The sequence below is a fragment of the Terrapene carolina genome, unplaced genomic scaffold (assembly GCF_002925995.2).
Source record: "Terrapene carolina triunguis isolate 2854851 unplaced genomic scaffold, T_m_triunguis-2.0 Scaffold66, whole genome shotgun sequence".
Taxonomy (NCBI): domain Eukaryota; kingdom Metazoa; phylum Chordata; order Testudines; family Emydidae; genus Terrapene; species Terrapene triunguis.
The window spans coordinates 95,455,510-95,475,395 of record NW_020664417.1 but is presented as its reverse complement, the minus strand read 5'-3'; positions in this window follow the sequence as shown (position 1 = coordinate 95,475,395).

The window sequence follows — 19,886 nt, the reverse complement described above, 5'->3', positions numbered from 1 at the left end:
GCGGGCGGCAAAGCGGCCCTCACCTCCTGAAGTACGCGCCGGGGAGTACAAGGCCTGGAGAGCCCCATGCGCTGAGCGAGCGTCAGGGGATCCAGCCAGACTCCCCGGTCGTAGTCCAGGAGGTCTCCGACTCTAGTGACTTCTGCCAGGACCAACCTCTGGCGCACCGCGTGGGACTCCGCCACCTGCACACAAAGCTGGGGGTTGTGTAGCAGGGGCTCCGCGAGGAGATCTGCCCCCCCCGGTGGCCGCCACGGACCTGGTCGTTGAGAACAATTTCCAGGTCCGGAGGAGGTCCTGGTAGAAGACCGGCAGCCCGGAGAGGTCTCGCGGAAGACCTCTCGGATCGAGATAAAAGAGCTGCCGGTCGTATCGGAGCCCTCGGAAGCGGCGCAGGAAGGCGTGCGCCAGTACTCTCCACGCCGGACTACCTGCACCATAAAAGAGCCTCTGCAGGGCCTGGAGGCGGAAGACATGGACCTGAGTGCGGAGGCACTTCAGGCCCTGCCCTCCCTCCTCCAGGGGCAGATGGAGGACCCCCACAGAGACCCAGTGCAGTCCTGGCCAAAAGAACTCCAGAATTGCTCTCCGGAGGTCGGCCAGGAAACCCGGGGCCGGGACCAGGGTGTTGAGACGGTACCAGAGCATAGACAGGACTAGTTGATTGAGTACCAGTGTCCTCCCGCGAAGGGAGAGGCACCGGAGTAGTCCTGTCCATTTCCGGAGCCGCTCCGTCACCCTGCCCTGTAAACCTTGCCAGTTCTCCGGCGGAGATGGATGCGTGGCAGAAAGGTAAACGCCGAGATAGAGCAGTGGACCCGCGCTCCACCGGATGGCCTGAAGCGCGGGTGGGAGGGAGCTCGCCTGCCACCCGGCCCCTACCACCAGGCCAGAGCTCTTGACCCAGTTGACCCGGGCGGAGGAGGCCGCCGAGTACACGGTCTGGCAAGCCTCCACCCGCACCAAGTCGCCCGGGTCCTGGACCACGAGGAGCACATCGTCGGCGTACGCCGACAGGACCAGCCGCAGCTCCGGCTCCCGAAGCACCAACCCCGTCAACCTCCTGCGGAGGAGACAGAGGAAGGGCTCGATCGCCAGAGCGTAAAGCTGGCCCGAGAGGGGGCACCCCTGCCGCACTCCCCGCCCGAAGCTGACCGGCTCGGTCAGGGTCCAGTTGAGCCTGACCAGACACTCTGCGGAAGCGTACAGCACCCGGAGAAAACCCACAAACTGGGGTCCGAAGCCTAACGCCTGCAGAGTGCCCAGGAGATACCCGTGATCCACCCTGTCGAACGCCTTCTCCTGATCCAGGGACAGGAGGGCGAACGACAGACCATCCCTACACCCAAGTTCCAGAAGATCCCGGACCAGGTAAAGGTTATCAAAGATGCTACGGCCCGGGACGGTGTAGGTCTGATCTGGGTGGATCACTTCCTCCAGCACGGACCCCAGCCGCAGCGAGATGGCCTTGGCTACGATTTTGTAGTCCGTGCTGAGGAGCGAGACGGGACGCCAATTTCGTAAGTCGCGAAGGTCCCCCTTCTTCGGCAATAAGGCGAGCACGGCTCGCCTGCACGAAAGAGGGAGGACCCCGCTCAGCAAGGCCTCGGCCCAGACGGTGACTAGGTCCGGGCCGAGGACGTCCCAGAACACGCGGTAGAACTCCACGGTCAGCCCGTCCATGCCCGGAGATTTATTGGTGGGCATGCGGCGGAGGGCTTCCGAGAACTCGGCCAGAGAGAGAGGCAACTCTAGCCGGTCCCGGTCGCCCGCGCTGACCGTCGGGAGTCCGTCCCAGAGCACTCTGCAAGCGGTAGGGTCGGTCGGATCCGGGGAGAAAAGGCGTGCGTAGAAGGTCCTGGCCCTCTCGCACATCTCCGCCGGATCCGTGAGGGGGGTGCCGTCCTCCGCCAGGAGGCAGGTGACGTGCCTCTTGGCCCCCCTCCTTTTCTCCAGGGCATAGAAGAAGCGGGAGCCGCGATCCATCTCCCGAAGGAGGCGGATGCGGGATCGAACAAAAGCACCCCGGGCCCGATGATAGTCGAGGACCCGGAGCTCCACCCGCTTCTCCCGGCACGCTCCGCAAAGGGATGGATCCTCAGGGCTGGCGGCCAGACGCCTCTCTAGCTCTAAGACCTCCCGTTCCAACTGCTCTATCGCCGCATCCCTCCGTCGGCTGGCGCCCCGGGTGTAGTCGCGGCAGAAGAGCCGGGCGCGCACCTTTCCTAGGTCCCACCATCGCCGTACCGAGGGAAAGGCACGCCGCTGCCCTCGCCAGACCAGCCAGAACTCCCGGAAGGATGCCACGAAGCCCACATCCTCCAGCAAGCTATTGTTAAAGTGCCAATAGGCCAGCCCCGGCCTCTCCGCACAGAGAGAGGCCGTCACGGTGACTAGATGGTGATCCGAAAAAGGGGCCGGCCTGACGTCGGAGGAGTGGGCCCGTGAAAGATGGAAGCGTGACAAGTAAATGCGGTCCAACCGGGAGTGGCACGACCGATGGACTTCCACCCGGACATAGGTGAACGTGGAGACATCGTCCGGGTGGTGGTCGCGCCAGACGTCCACCAGGGAGTGATGTTCCACAATCTCCCGGAGGACGTCCACGGCGGCCGGGCACTGCTCGGTCCCCGAGCGGTCCCGCTCCTCGAGGGTAACATTAAAGTCCCCGCCCAGGACCAGGCACTCACAAGGATCCAAGGAGCCGAGGAAGACGGACGCCTGCTGATAAAAAGGCAACCGCTCCGGGCCCGATGTCGGGGCATAGACGTTGACAAGGTTGATCACAAGCCCCTCCATGCGGACCCGGAGGTGCAGCAGGCGGCCCGGCACAACCTCAGCAACCCCCAACACCTCGGGCCGTAGGTCGGGGGAGAACAGGGTAGCCACTCCAGCCGTACGAACTGTGAGATGGCTAAAATAGACCCTGTCCCCCCACTCCAGCCGCCAGCTGTCTTCGGCGGCCGGATCCGTGTGGGTCTCCTGCAGGAAAACCACAGAGTACCCCCCTTCCCGAAGGAAGGAGAGCACCTGGCACCTGCGGAGACCCACCCTACAGCCCCGGGTGTTCAATGTTGCAAAGGTAATTGGTGACATGAGGAGGGCTGGGGGGGATCCTCGCCGGCAGGGACGCTCAAGGCCCCCATTGGGCCACGCAGCAAACCGTGACCCACCCCGAAGGTGAGCAAAGAGTCACGGAAGCTACGGACCCGCTGGTAAGCCGCGGCACCCTGCTTCCCGGTCCTTTTACCCTCCCCCATGAGGGCCCTCGCGGCTCGGAGGATCTGGTGGAAATCCCCCCATCGCTGGAGAGCGAGCGGCACCTTATTGCGGGAGCCACGGACGTCTTCTAAAAACTCCCGCAGCTCCTCTCGCAGCGTATGGGGGGGTGGGGTTACTGGCTTCTGGTCATCTCCCACTGGGGCCCCTGGCACGGCCCCGTGGCCCACCAAGACGGGCAGGCAAGGGGCGGACCCTCGACGTGGTGCCCGCTGGACCAGCGCCACACGGCCCGCCTCAGACCCCGGCTCAATGGGGGGCAGCGGCGGAGGGAGGATAGCAGCCCCTAATTGGTCGGGACTGGGGAACACAAAGGTCGCTCCCTGGGGGTCATCCTCTGGGAAAGAGAAGGAGATGTCCCCAGGGGCGGCAATAGCATCATCGAAGGTGGAGGGGATAGGAATCGGGTCAGGAGTAAGGGCAGGGCCGGGGGCAGGAGTAGGGTCGGGAAGAGGGACAGAGGTGGGATCCTGGGCCCCAGGAGCTGGACAGCCGGAAGCTGGCTCCTTGCGGTCGGGCTCAGGGGTCTGAGGGTTAGGGGCGGGGTCCCCAGGGATGCCGGGCTCAGGCTCTATGGCAGGTGGAACAGCCACGGCAGCAGGAGGTGAACAATCTTCAACGGGGCTCCCACCCAGGAAGGAACTCAGTTGCCCCACGCCAATGAGGGATACCCCTGGTAACTCGTGTCCCAGCTGCGAGGCACCGGCCGTCGCCTGAAAAGGCTCGGCGGCCATCAGCAAGGTGTCACTCGCAGCCGGGCAGGTCAAAGAGCCCAGGGGTTCCGCTGAGGCAGGAGCAGCGGTTAGGGGCACAGAAGACGGAGAAAGGGTGGCTGGGGTGAGGTCGGCCAGATCGAGGCCCGTTGGCAGAGGGTCGTCTTCCCCCTGAGTGACTGGGGTCAGACCCAGGGCCTCGATCTCCTCATAGATAGAGGGCAGCTCACCTCCCACCACCCCAGGGTCTTCCCCGCTAGCACCCGAGGCGACACTTTCCTCGGGCATCGCAGGGGGTACAGGTGGCAAGGGGGTAGGAGGGGCTTCAACGGGGGCCTCCGCAAGGAGGGACTGCGGAGGACGGATGGTGGGATCCTCCGGTGCTGCCACACCTTCCCCAGCCGGCAATGGTTGATGTAATGTACCCGTGGGCAAGGCGGAAGGCTCGGCAGCGGTGCCCCCCTTCCTGGTTTTCCGGGGGGCCTCCGCACCAGATGGCAGGAGCGGAGCTCGAGCCTTCCGCTTGCCCCTCTTTCCCTGTACCAGGGTCCAGCCCTCCATGGCAGTATCCGCGGGCTGGGTGACAGGGGTTGAGTCGGGGGGCAGAGATGACGGCTCGAGGACCTGAGGAGGTAACAATGGGGCAGCAGGAGGGGGGGCGGAGTCCCCCTGGGGAGGGCCCTCTCCCGCGCCCGGCAATACCCCCACCGCACCCTCCTCTACAGGCCCCGTCACAATGCACGTAGCAGAGGCGGGGCTCTCCCGCTCATCTGGGCATGTTGGGGAAGGTACCCCTAAGGCCTGAGCGGGAGCAGTGGTGGTCCGAGAAGGAGGAGGGGCGGCTCCGGGAACCGGGCAACCAGGGGCACCAGCAACGGTGGGGCTGGCACCCTGCCGGGGCTCGGGGGTTCCGGATGCTCCTCCATGCCGGGCCAAGGGGCAGTCCCTCTGGACGTGCCCTATCGCCCGGCAGAGGTAGCACCGGGTCTCCCCCGTAGAATAATGCACCCGGTAATGGGCCCCCTGATAAGGGACCAGGAAAGACCCCTCAAGCGCCACTCCGCCATGCGCCGCCGGCGGCAGTTGGAGTTGCACGTGCCGGCGGAACGAGAGGACGTGACGAAGGGCGGGGTCTTTGCAGCCCAGCGAGAGAGGGCGAACGATGGAAATTGGTTTCTCCAGGGTGGAAAGGGCGGGCAGCAGGGCGACATTGGGAAGGAAAGGAGGGACGGAGGTGAGGACCAGACGGACACCCAGGTCCTCCAGCGGCTCCAGGGGGACGAATACGCCCCCCACCGCCAGGCCTGTCTCCACCGCCTCTTGGGCGGCGGCCTCCGAGGCAAGGAAGAAAACAACCTTGCCATACATTTTGGAGGCCGCCACGATGGCCGTGGGCCCCACCACCCTCGCCAATGCCCGCACGTAGGTCTCTACATGGGGCGAGGCGGGCACCTGGAGGCAACGGATGCCGTGCCTCCTAGTCAAGGTAGGGAAGGGGCCCAGGCCGCTATAGATGGAAGCGGAGGCAGTGGACGGGCGAGATGGCATACCGGCAGGCGGGGGGGGCCGCCGCCACCTGGGCATATGCCCTGGGGGTCGGGGAAGGGGCATCCGCAGAGCAGGTGGAGGGAGCAGCGGGAAGGGATGCCGCGGCCGATCGCGGGGCCGCGGCAGTGGGGATAGCCCCTGCCATGGAGGGCCCAGTCTTCCTAGCGGGGCTCTTCCCCTTCTTTTTGCCCTGGCCTTTCCTGCCGGCTGGGGCAGCTCCCCCAAAATCGGAGGGAGCGAAGGACGTGGCAGCAGCGGAGGTCACCCCGTCGCCCGCCGCTGCCGACACCGCAGCGGTGCCGGTGGCAGGTGGTATGGCAGCGGCGGTTGAGAAAGAGGTCAAGGGGACAGGCGGGGGAGGGACGGCAGAGTCTACTTGGGGAGGGTCGCCCGCCGTGTTCCCCTCCATTATGAGCAGAGAGGGAGGGGAAAACACACCGGAGAAAAAGGGGGCGGCTAAAGGGAAAGCAGGTCAACCACTCCTCCCCGCTAGGCTGCAGGCAGGGGAGAAGGGCGCCGAAACGGGGGGAGATGGGGGGGTATCAAGGGCTTTGGGGGGACAGTCACCGACACCGGCTCCTCTAGTTGCACTAAGGGAGGGAAGGTTACACTAACATCAGGGGGTGCAGTGATTAACCAAAATGTGATGGGGGGCACAAGCGCATGGGAGGGGGCATGGGCACACGAGGAGGGGGTCAATCAGGGCAAGGAGGGGAGCAAAGGAAAGGGAGCAACTAGGCTGAGAATGTGGCAGAAGAACCAAGGGGCTAACCGCAGGGCTGGGGTGGGACAACCAAACTAAACTGCAGAGGGAAAAGGGCGGGGCAGGCAAACAAACTGAAGCTGGGGAGGGACAAAGGCTACAAAGGACAAATAGGGTAGGCAGCAAGGGGCAAAGCTGGGAGGCCTGTTGCGAAGGGGAAGGGGTCAGTCCAGGGGGGGGTAGGTGCGCCCACGAGCGCTTGTGGAAAGTCAATGTGCGGCTGCCTGCCGCTGCAGGCCCAAACGATGTCAGTTCGGCGTGGCAGGTCAGGAGAGCAGCAGAGTCCCAGAGGCAGGAGCGGAGGCAGATGGTAAATGGGCTGTGGGGGTGGTGGAGGGGGCAACGGTGGTGGTGGGGGTTTGGGGGGGGGGGGACACAGATGGACCAGGGGGCAGGCTCCACACCACACCCCCTGTGTCCCCACAAACACAGTCTAGGCCCCCACCACTAGAGCACAGTTCAAAAATTACTCAGTCTGGAATGGCCCCCTCCACAGTGGTATCCAGAGACCTGTACGCTCCCCCAGCAGCCGATGATCTATGTAGTCTTCTTCCTCCACCTTCAGGCTCCAGCAGCTCCCCAGGACACACGCAGCAGCGGCAGCAGCAGCAGCTCTGGCAACCCTGGCAGCCAGGCAGAAAGGACCTCCCACAGGTGGTAGTGGTGATGGTGAAGGTGGGGTCCTGGCTTCTCCCTCCAGAGATGGTGGGGAGGGGGGACTGGCCAGCAAGGCCCCCCCACCACCCACTCAGTAGGAGTGGCAACAGCAGCAGCCCAGGGAAGGAGCTCTAGCCAACAGCAGTCCAGGGAAGTAAGGGAGAAGGGAGAGCTCCAGCCAGCAAGGCAGGTGGAGTGGAGAAGGGAGAGCTGCAGCCACAGAAGACACTGAGCACACTCTGTAGCGGGGTGGTTACCCCGCTCCTGCCCTGAGGGGTTGGAAAAGCCCTGCAGAGGGCTTGGGGCTGGGGAAGGGAGCAAAATCCCGGCTGATTGGGGGAAGTGGCTGCAGCTGGGGCCACGCCCTAAACAGACTGACCGGGCCTTATAAGAAGGCCAGGGCAGCCAGAAGCAGCAGCCTCTCTCTGTATTCAGAGAGAGAAGGGCCTGGCTGTAGGGAGCTAGAGACAGGGTACCTGAGTGGAGCAGGGCTGGGGAGCTTCAGCCTGGAAAGCCCCAGGCTGCGGCCTAGGAGAAGGCCAAGGGGTACTGGGGGTTGCAGAGGGCAGCCCAGGGGTAGGCAAAAGCGGCAGGTCCAAACCCAACCTTGCCAGTGATGAGTAGGCTGATACTGCAGTCTGCCCCAGGGCGCGGGGGCTAGATGAGGACTGACAATAGCCTTATACTGAGGCAAGGTGGGGATAGTGGGTGGGGGTTTCCCGGGGAGGGGAGACCCTGATAGAAAGGGTTATAATGACATATATTCAACTCACAAGAAATATACACATTGTTGTGAGAGGTTTTTTAAATGACTGACATTCCTCTTGTAACACTTGATCTTTTTGGAGACATGATATTGGACCAGTGACTAGAAGGACAAGAAAAAAATGCCATTTAAAAAAAAAAAAAAAAAGACAAACACAGGTATCTAACAAGTGAACAACTTACCAGAAGAAAATAGAAATGAAGCAAACGCAAAAACCAACTGGGTTGGCAGCTGGTAGTTTTTACTGAATGGCTGAAAGAAAAAGAGAAGGTAATGGGCTTAAACTGTTTCTATTTAACATTTAAATGGTCTGTTATGAGAGTTCATGCCTCTGAAAACATCAAAAGTCATTATCAAAAGTTAATGAATCTCATTTCCTTAATTTATCATGTTTTCTATTTTCAGTAGAATATTTTACAATAAATGGAAATGCTGAAAACCTCTGGTTTAAAGGCTTACAACAGTGACTATTTTTTTCTCTAAAGCAGAAGGCCATGTTGTAAAACTTTTTTTTTTATATTAAAAAAAAAAAACTTGTTTGGTTTTATTTATATAATATCCATTTCATAAGTGGGATCACACACTCCAGGGCTTTTACAATTTGTTGGTTGAAAGCACTCAGCCTCCAACCGAACTACTCAACTTTGTGCCTCCAACCCAACCCAATAACCAAATTAAATTTGGAATGTATCTTATTGCAACACAATGCATGCCCTGTCATGTGTATTCCCTTACATATGTTTTGACTTTAACACTTGGTATAGTCAGGATTTGCTTATCACAGGAAAGTAGGTATGAGTAAATGCCATGTTCCCTAAAAGAGAATGAGTAAACTTCATTTACATGTATCCGCACTACTGTTTTTCTCCCTCTTTCTCTCTCCTAAGGCTGCCGAGAAACCTCTTTTATAACCACTAGGCAACCTCCTGATCAGTTTCAACAAGTGATCTCTCCCCTCATAAACCAGTTATCCTGGGTAGGAACTAGCTTTTTGTCAAGGGTGCTTCTATTTGAATAGAAGAGCATCAAGATTTAATCACTATCTATTGTTAACCTTGTGCCACTGCCCCTTACAATTCCAGTCCAACACAGAGGTAAAAGGACAATCGAGAAGGCAAACAAACCTCATATTCAAAAGGAAGTTTGCAGCCTGACACAGACACACATAAAGAGCCCCCAATATCAAACAGAATTTATAAATAGTACATAGACAAATTCTCCAAATCATCACACAGTCCGCTTCAAACAGCTTACAGTCTAAATAATCAAGACAGACAAAAGGTCTCAAAGGAAATGTTGTTATCCTTGTTTTACAGATGGAGAACTGGGGCACAGAAAGATAGTTTTGAACTTTGTGGTCCAGGCCAATTTAAATGAATAAGTTAAGAGTCCCAATCCTGCAAATATTTACTGCTGGGTATAGTGCTTAATACCTTGAATAGTGCCTTTGACTTCCACAGGACTCTTCATCGTAGAATAGGGGCTGAGTTCACAAGTAATAGCATGCATAATGATGTACTCAAATGTACATTTATTAACATGTTCTAACCTCAAGATCAGAGTAAATGATTCAGTACAGTATGGAAATAATTGAGGACCCTTTGAGTTTACTTTCTCCACATTTAATGAACTGATAGAGAATAGGTTGTGCTTTATTAATGGTCTATACCACTGATGGATAAATGCAGCACTAAAACCAAGGAGTATTCCTGACCCCATTGATTTCAATGGGGACAGAATTTCACGTAAAGAATTTATTTTTAAAACTGAGTACTAGAGCCTTAAAACAATTACAAGTGTAAATGAGGGCAACAGTTGGCCTGTGAAATATTTATTGATGCATGACGGTGGCCATGATGTATTAGAAGGAAAGAGCCCAGCTTGACTCTCAGATCCCAGGCTGAATTTGCAAGGCTGGAAGTTAGAAAACGCTCTTCACTTGATGTCTTGTTCTCCCTAATCTGTCCAGCTGTGGTGTTTATAAGGAGCTCATAATGGAAGATTTGTGCAGTCTCTAATGTCTTGGTTGTATGTCACTTGGGTAAACTCTGCCTACCAGATGGTCTACTGTAGTTCCAACTGTATACCGTATACCGCCTCCTGCTGCCTACAGCCCATGTGCGGCAGGGACTCCAGGGGCTGGAGGGAGCATGGGCAGAGATCCCTATACTCTGCTTCTGCAAGGCAGAAACCTGTACTCCAAACCCCCTTGGGAGCTGCCACCCGATGTGCAAAGGCTACCCCTGCTTCTGTTTTCCCTGCCAGCTCAGGACTCCAGCACCCTGTCTTGCTGAGCGAGACACTCCAGTCTGGCTCCAGACACAGACCCAGGGTTTGAATCACTTGTCCCAAAGCTGCAAGTTTACCTGAAAACCAGCTCACAGGAGTGTGCTTGTCTTTAGCACTCAGATGCCCAACTCCCAATGGGGTCTAAACCCAGATATATCCATTTTACCCTGCATAAAGCTTATGCAGGGCAAACTCATAAATTGTTCGCCCTCTATAACACTGATAGAGAGATATGCACAGTTGTTTGCTCCCCCAGGTATTAATACATACTCTGAGTAAATTACTAAATAAAAAGTGATTTTATTAAATACAGACAGTAGGATTTAAGTGGTTCAAAGTAGTAACAGACAGAACAAAGTAAGTCACCAAGCAAAGTAAAATAAAATGCGCAAATCTATGTCTAATCAAACTAAATACAGATGATTTCCTCACCAGTTCCAGAGTACTCCCTTTTACAGGCTAATCTCCTTTTAGCCTGGGTCCAGCAATCACTCACACCCCCTGTAGTTACTGTCCTTTGTTTTAGTCTCCTTCAAGTATCCTTGGGGGGTGGAAAGGTTCCTTCTTTAGCCAGCTGAAGTGGGTTGTAGCCCACGAAAGCTTATGCTCTAATAAATTTGTTAGTCTCTAAGATGCCACAAGTACTCCTGTTCTTTTTGCGGATACAGACTAACACGGCTGCTACTCTGATCCTTGTTCTGTGTCTCCTTCCTCTGCTACCTGCAGTCTGTGGGCTGCAGGACCAGAACTTCCACCCCCCATGAAATCCAGAGACACTGCAGCCTATAGAGCCTGAAACAGCTCCAGCCCCTCAGGTGGCAGCAGGTGGTACTGCACCTCACAGTACACCAATCACACTAGGGTGTGTATACTGGGGCTAACAGCTGTGACATCATGGGTGGAGCTTAGCCCTATTAGCCCCCAATCACCCAGAATAGTTCCATTTCAGAAATGGGCAAAGTGATATATAGTTTGAAAATGTTGCCACACATTTACATGGAAGAAAAAAAATATCAGTTAAGTCTTAGCATTTTATTGCTAATTTAATGTGTCCATCAACAGAGCTGCATGAGACAGATGGTTTTCGCTTCATAAAATATTTGCAGGGAAAAAACAGAATTTAATAAAATAATTTTTTGCATTATTTGGTAAAATGTGGAAATGGTGATGTTTCATATTCATCCAGTGCACTGAGTGCTACATGAAACCTAAGCATAAATAAAATAAAAATAAGAGAACCTTTCAGTGAGAAAGTTTTTCTGATTCTAAACTAATCTGAAAATGAAGCCATCCATTCAAGGGTCAGATCTGTCTACATTATGAAAAGATTGGAATTTGGCCAACTTGTAAACAGACTAGGATAACTCTGAGGCCTTGCATTTCCTATTGAGCTATCATTTTTTAATTTATGGTTTTACAGTTGACATGCAATCAACAAAATAATTAATGGCTGGAAATAATCCCATTAATTTGACTCTTCCTCCTGTATCCTAATAACAAAATAGGCATTTAGAACACCATTGTTTGACTGTCAGCCATGGAGACCTGCTAGTAACTATACTTGGATACCAAATTAAATTTTGAATGTACTGATTAGTGTGTTGCATTCAGTTAATTCTTTGAACTACTTCACATTACTCACTAAATCAGGGGAAATTGGTAAATCCAAATCCTATTGACTCCATATGGATTTCTTTGTTTTGTTTTGATCTTACACAATGCTTCCCTCTACATAATCATTAATCACATGTTCAGCTGTTGTGACAGTATGAGCCTGATTCTTTCCTCACTTTTACTGGAATAACTCTATTGAAGTTACACTGGTGTGAGTGATGGGAGACTCATATCCATAAAATAGGAAAGAAAGTTTGCAAGGCTGAAGATGAAAGGAGGATCAGGGAGTTTCTCTGAAGACTTCCTGATCAGCTGACCACAGACTCCTACTAGGTGACTTTGTTGCCAGGCAACCTCTCCCCTTCTCCTGTTTCTTTTCTGAACTTGGCCAAAGTCATGCATCTTTTGGAACCATGCATCTTTACTTCAGAGTTTGGCTGAGGGAAACTCTGCTCTATTGGGCCATTTAAATGGGCAGGGTATTCTTTACATTTACTGTTCTATTTGCCCATAAAGCCCATTGAGGTGTGCAGATGCCTCCTATGTTCTGAGTGGCCCATTCTTCTGCTGCACACATTTTGCATTCCCTCCATTTTCCTAGTAGTCAGTGGAAATGGCTGCTTACTTCGGTATTTGGCATCTGTGACTGGGGATGGGCAGAGACAGGGCTGGTTCAGATACTGTCTGATTTTCATAAAATCGTAGAAGTTAAAAAACACGATTGTGTCATTCTAGCTCATCTCACAGCCAGTGCTGGATTCAAATGCCAAAGGTTGTTTTGGGAAGGGAGAGCAAAGTTTCAGAAATGTTTTTCCTGTTTTGGCTTTTCTTAGCTGTTCTCTCATCCCTTGGCAGCAGTATACCATTCACAGTAAGATACCAACCTGCAGGAAAAATACAGCAGGGAATTGCTTTAAGAGTATTTTTGATTGTTTTTTTTTTAAATGAGTCCCTCTTGACAAATACTGAAGTGTCATAGATACAAATAATCAGCGAGTGGACACTATCAAAGGGCCTGATCTGGAAATGTACAGAGCACCTTCTGCAAGGTACAGCGTCCCCCTACCTTCCAGACAACAAGCACCAGTGCATAAGACGATGGATGAGGAGTCAGCAGACTTTTAAATGCATAAACGGGAATCTCGTGTAGGAGTGGAGAGGGTATTTCACCTCAGTATTTGGCTTTGGTGTGATTGTTGCTGGAATACTGTCTCCAGTTCTTGTGTCCACAACTCAAGAAGGAAATTGGTAGATTGGAGAGGGTTCAGAGAAGAGCCATGAAAATGATTAATGAATTAGAAAATCTGCCTCACAATGACAGACTCAAGGAGCTCAGTTTAGTTAGCTTAACAAAGAGAAGGTCGAGGGGTGACTTGATTAGTCTTATAAGTATCCACAGGGAACCTAATTTGGATAATGGGCTCTTCAGTCTAGCAAACAAGGGTATAACGTGATCCAATGGCTGGAAGTTGATACTAGACAAATTCAGACTGGAAATAAGGTGTAAAATTTTAAACAGTGAGAGTAATTAACCTTTGCAACAATTTAAAAGGGTCATGGTGGATTCTCCATCACTGGCAATTTTTAAATTAAAACTGGATGTTTTTTCTGAAAGATACACTTCGGCTCAAACTGGAGTTCATCCAGGGAAGTTTTATGGCTTGTGTTATGCAGGAGATCAGACTGTATGATCGCAGTGGATCCTTCTGGACATAGAATCTATGAATCAATGAACCTGCATTTTTAGTCCTGCCTTTGCCACTGACCTATTGTGTGGTCTTGTGCACGTCATTGCATCGCTGTGTGCCTCAGTTTCCCCATCTGTAAAATGACACCTTCCCACCTGTGTAGAGCACTTTGAGATTTACAGATGAAGAGTGTTAATGTCAGTGGGAAGGGACAGCACTTGGTAACTCAGTATAAGGAAACTGTGCAAATGGGGTGCTCTGATTTAGAAGAGCTTAGTTTAATGTTGTGGAGTTGTAGACCCACAACAGGAATCTCCCTACGAGATAGGGGAGCAGGGAGATACCAGACACAGGGTTGGTATATAATCCACAAATACTCTTTATTGCTTACAAAATAAACCACTCGCTCCACATTCATAACCCAAGCATACTACACCAGGGTCTGAAGATCAGAACTGAAGTCCCGATGGCCAGTCGACGTTCAGTCCGATCACAAGATGCGGGGAGCCAGCATTACCACATCTTAATCTAAACAGGGCTCTGGATCCACGAACGACTCCAAATTGCGAGTGTATCTAACATCCTTTATAATCCACTCCGTCACGTCATCAGTTGTCTGGGTAATTTCAAAGAGACAGTTCTGGGCAAATTTGCTGAAACCCAAGATGTTTAGTCCCAGGCCCAAGATGTTCCTCTTTCCCCAGTTCTTGTTTACAACTGCAGCAGATACACTGCAACAGGTACGTTGTCATGGCAATGCCCCCAGTGTTATTTCCTTATCTGGTATTTCTCCATCTTTCTCATAACAACGTTATTTTTCACAAACAGCTCTTGACCACTTAAAACCTCAAATTCTTGCTTTGGTTGTCAACACGCAACTCATGCCAAGCACACTTCATCCACCCTAGGCCTATAACATATTACATAGATATATGGATTATGCATGGATATATATATATGTATCCCAACAGAGTCACCTTGGAACTAATTTATATTTGTAATGTCTTCAGGTAATAACTTTTGTGTTCACAGTTAGTATGGTGTATGTGCACAGACATCAGGTATGTCTGGATTATAATCTGGTTCTTTGAGAAGAATGGTCATAGTAAGGCACAGTATCCTGACTAATAATAAATAATAATAATAACAATAATAAATTATTATTGTTATTATTATTTATTTATTTATTGTGTTACCATTAAGGAGTCCTAGTCATGGAGCAGGATCTCATTGTGCCAGGTGGTCTCTGCCCAGAAGAGTTTACAATCTAAGCAAATCAACTTTCTGTTGCTGAAAATACCAGCACAATTCATGGATAAAAGCAATTTTGCTGTTACACGTTTATTTCCAAGATTGTTTCATAAACATCTGGGAGGTTTTTTATTCCAAAACATGAATCAAGCCTGGCAGAACTTATTTTTATTTACTATATAATTGCTTCTTAGTCAAGCTGTGACATAATGGGGGTAATTAATTAAACCAACTGATGCAATATCCATATCTATAATGAACCTCAGTGCCCTGAAATGCTCCACAGATTGACATGAGAACACAGGAAGTTGTTTTATAAAGCTACTGCTCTGTTACATGCACCATAGTGGATAATATCTGTCAGATAAAGAACTTCCTGGGTTTTAAATAGTTATCTATTCTTTGTTATGCTAATGTGCAGAGGCCACAGATGAGATTTTTACCATGTTATGCCAGGTGCTGTACAAACACATGGTGTAAAAAAAAAAGTCCCCACCCCAAAAACATTCCAATCTAAATAGACTAGGCAGACAAAGGAAGAGTTAGCCCCATTTTACAGATGAGAAACAGAGGCCCAGAGATTAAGAGCATTGAGGGAATAAAACACAACAAAGTGGTGCATGTAGTACAGCAACATAATCTTCTACAAGCCTGATATCTTCACAGAAGCCCAAAAGATTGCTGTCTCCATTCAGTAGGTACATCCTCGTGGGATACATGTAGATTAGGAACAGGTTGAGGTTAGGTCAGGGTTAGCAACTGCAACCTCTTCCCTTGTGTAGACACAGGTTAATACGTTTTGCTTTAATTTAATTGGCCAGAGTGGGTGTCATGGTTGGAAGGCTAGCTGCAGCTCCAACCTCTCTGAGTGCATCCCCTCAGATTCAGGCCTAATGTCTTTACCTATTCTGGGACTGAATCCCCCAATTCTCCCACTGTTATACCAGGTCCTCGGCTGAAATGTCTTGTGTATTAACTGTGCTTACCCAACAAGTCTGGCTGGGTTCAGGTACATGCAATTCTTACCTTCAGGAACTTGTGATCAGAGAAAATACAATGATTAGGCAGCCTTCTTAAACTAAAGTATTGTTTAATCTTAACATTAATAACACATCACTGGAAATAAGGCATACATTTTTAACAGTGAGAATAATTAACCATTGGAACAATTTACCAAAGATCATGGTGGATTCTCCATCACTGACAAATTTTAAATCAAGATTGTATGTTTTTCTAAAAGATCTGTTGTAGGAATTATTTTGGGGAAGTTCTCTGTGTTCTACGGTAGTCAGACTCATCATCATCATCATCATCACTCCCATAACCGCATTGGTCGTTGGGGCACCATCGTTGATGAGCAATCAACCAATTGTCTCCACCCCTGACAATTGTGTGTCAGTGCTTGGGGTCTTCGCAAAATCCATTTCTGTCCACTCTTCTATGTTGTCAATCCATCTCTTCTTCTGTCGACCTCTTCTTCTCTTCCCCTGTACTGTCCCTTGGAGAATGATCTTGGATAGGCCAGATGATCTTGTTACATGGCTGTATCACTTCAGCTTGCACTTCTTTATGGTCATCAGGAGGCCTTCATATGACACAATGCATTGGTGATGATGTTGAGGACCTCTTCATTAGTGACGTGGTCGAAGTAGGAGATGCCCTGGATTTTACGGAAGCATCTCATCTCTAGTCTGAGTAGCCGGGGGCAGGGAGGAATTGGAGGTCTGAGGAATAGTGTGCATGTCAATGCTTTCATTGTGGACAGGTCTGAGTTGTGGGTATCTGCCAGAATTATGGGAGAAGGGTTAACAAGCATGTGATCGAGAGAGCCTATCCGACTGCTGAGTATTACTAAGGGTGTTTGGGGAAGAAAGCAGTTGCAGCCCTCTCATCCCTGAGCCTTGGTGACCCCTGGCTGCCAGAAGAGCCCCTTGGGTCCTGTGATGGGATATTTATTCCACATTGGCACTAAAAGGGTTAACTGGAGCTAGAAAGTTCAATTAAGGCACCTGGTTGCCAGGCCACATTGAAGGTGAGGGCCACCAGTGGGAGGAGCTGTGTGGTGAGCATAAAGGGAGGAAGCCCAGATGGGGTGGGGCTGTAGAAAGACAGGGGAAGAATTCTGCACTCTCTCTCTGGTTGCTAGAGAGTGAAGGAAGGGCCTCGAGAGAGGCAGATGTCCAGTAAGTTCAGGGCAGAGCTGGAGGAAAGTCAAGGTAGGAAGAAGTCCAGGGAGGAAGCAGCAAGGGGTCTGATGGAGCAGACTGTGTTTTTTTTATCCTACAATCCTTGGACTAGAATCCAGTGAAGTGGAAGGCCCTGGGTTCCCCTACCACTCCACCAGAAAAGGGGGTGAAGGAACACCCTGATACCTGGTGGAGTAGGACTTCCCTGGAGGGAACACTGAACAAGAATGGGAGGACAGCCCCACAGAACGTGGGAAGGGGTGAAGAGTGTGTGGAGGAGTAAGACCAGGTAGGGATGAAGAGTTATGTTTGTCTGAGTTCAGTTTATTGGGCTCTTTGTTTACCCCAGAAGGGATGGGACTAAGCATGACCTGGTCGAAGTGCGGAGCCACAAGGAAAGGCAGACAGCTGAGGGGCCAGAATGACTGTCAGCAGGGGCCACTATGTGAGGGGAGGCTGCTATGCTGTGCCTAGCCATGAGGGGGTGCGCCGGGGTGAATCTACTCTTCCCTCTTCTCTTTCTACAGTTGGTTGGCTGAATCAGTGATGAATATAGACTGACTGAGAGTCTATCGACAGAGTAGAAATAAATAACAGTGCTTCCTAATGTCAGCGTATGGTGCTCTTAGTAGGGAGGGCCTTATGAAACTGCAGAAGGACATGCAGAGATATGACAAAGGCATGGAGCAACCTTTGCAGACACGAGTGCCTAAAGCTAAGCCCCTAAATCCACATTTAGGCATCTATACTAGGTGGCCTGATCACCACAGCTGTGGAGCACTCCATAGTTCTCTCTGAAGCATCTTTGAAAATCTGGCCAGTTATTCATGTACTTAAATCCTGATTGAAGTGCCTAATGTTCGGCTTCCAAGTTTGAAAATCTTGGCCTTAATTTATACGATCTTACATTGCACTTTATTTAAAAGGACATGAGGCAAAAGTTTAAAAATTCTTTGGTTTTGGATTCGATTATCTTGCAGGGAATAACAATCTTGTGTCCAAAACAAAGGACGGGGAATCAGGTGATCTGATCTATATTCCCAGTTTTGCTATTAGCTTCCCATGTGATTTTTGGGATCGTCACACAGGGCCCAGGCTTGACAGGTGCCGATCACATCCTACAAGATGCTGAGCACCTACAACTCCTGCTAATTCACACGGCATCTTCTGAAGTTGATTTCAATGGGGGTAGAAAGAACTCACTACTTCCCAAGGGGTGTGCAGCCCTTCACAGAATTGGGCCTTTTACTTACATATTTCTTGATCTCCCTGTATGTAATAATGTGTATCTACATCTCACAGGGGTGTCTCAAGGATTAATTCCTGAATGCGTATAAAGCATTTTGAGATCCCAGAAAAAAGTTGCAAGAACAAAACAGTACTGCTTCTATTGGGCTTATAGGTCATTATGAATAACTGCTGAAGCACAGAATCATGAAATCCAAATTTAATTTACTGTTATGTCACTTTGTCTTGCCGAGTTTAAAAAAATTAAATATCTTGAGTATAAATGAATAGTTTGTTTAGATAATAACATTTTAAGCTGAGCAGAGCTAGTGTAGGAAAAAATAATTAAATTTGACAAGTGTCAAGCAGCTCAAAATTGCACCAGGACATAGTTATATCTAATAATATTCCCTCAAGATAGAATTCAGTGTAAGAGAAGGTTGGCTTAGTTTTGCAACATTTCAAGTTGGATAAGTGACTCTGTCAGGGAATAGATACATCTTATATAGTCTAGGAGTGTGAAATTACAGAGAATGCTCTTCTGTCCTTACATTTCATAGACTCTGTTGGATAGGAGATTGAAAACAAAACCATCTCCTCCCTGCTAGGACTTTGAGATTCTTGTAGGGTTTGGTTTGAGATGGGAATGTAGGGTTGTGCATAGGTACTGAAGTCATAGGTACATAACAGTTGCCTAAGATGGACAGATAAATTAAGGGAGTGGATTTGACCCATCCATTTACAGATAGAAATGAACAAGAAGTAAAACGGATCAGGTCACTGCTTGGCCATCATTGTAATACTGTCTAAGTGTGCCATTTCCTCTTCCTGGTGGTTGGTCCACAGAGAGGCTCAGAGCTAAGTACTGTTACCAGCTAGAGGAGTTACTCTGTTAGCTGAAGTGGTAGAAGCCCATGCTTTGGTCATGGGTTTATTCCTGTAAATGACCCATCACTGGGGGAAAGGATACAAGAGATTGTTACCAAAATTGTGGTAAATATTCCATCACTCAAAGTCTTTAAATCTAACGAAAATGCCTTTCTATAAAAGATGTTCCAGTTCAACCAAAAGCTATTGGGCTGAATGCAGGAGTACTCTGTGAAGATTTATGACTTGGAAGTCATAAGAACACAAGAATGGCCATACTGGGTCAGACCAAAGGTCCATCCAGCCCAGTATCCTGTCTGCCAACAGTGGCCAATGCTAGGTGCCCCAGAGGGTGTGAACCTAACAGGTAATGATCAAGTGATCTCTCTTCTGCCACCATCTCCACCCTCTGACAAACAGAGGCTAGGGACACCATTCCTTACCCATCCTGGCTAATAGCCATTAATGGACTTAACCTCCATGAATTTATCTAGTTCTCTTTTAAACCCTGTTATAGTCCTAGCCTTCACAACCTCCTCAGGCATGAAGTTCCACAGGTTGACTGTGTGCTGTGTGAAGAAGAACGTCCTTTTATTTGTTTTAAACCTGCTGCCCATTAATTTCATTTGGTGGCCCCAAGTTCTTATATTATGGGAACAAGTAAATAACTTTTCCTTATTCACTTTCTTCACACCACTCATAATTTTATATACCTCTATCATATTCCCCTTAGACTCCTCTTTTCCAAGCTGAAAAGTCCTAGCCTCTTTAATCTGTCCTCATATGGGACCCATTCCAAACCCCTAATCATTTTAGTTGTCCTTCTCTGAACCTTTTCTAATGCCAATATATCTTTTTTGAGATGAGGAGACCACATCTGTATATAGTATTCAAGATGTGGGCATACCATGAATTTATATAAGGGCAATAGGATATTCTCCGTCTTATTCTCTATCCCTTTTTAAATGATTCCCAACATCCTGTTTGCTTTTTTGACTGTCGCTGCACACTGCGTGGATGTCTTCAGAGAACTATCCA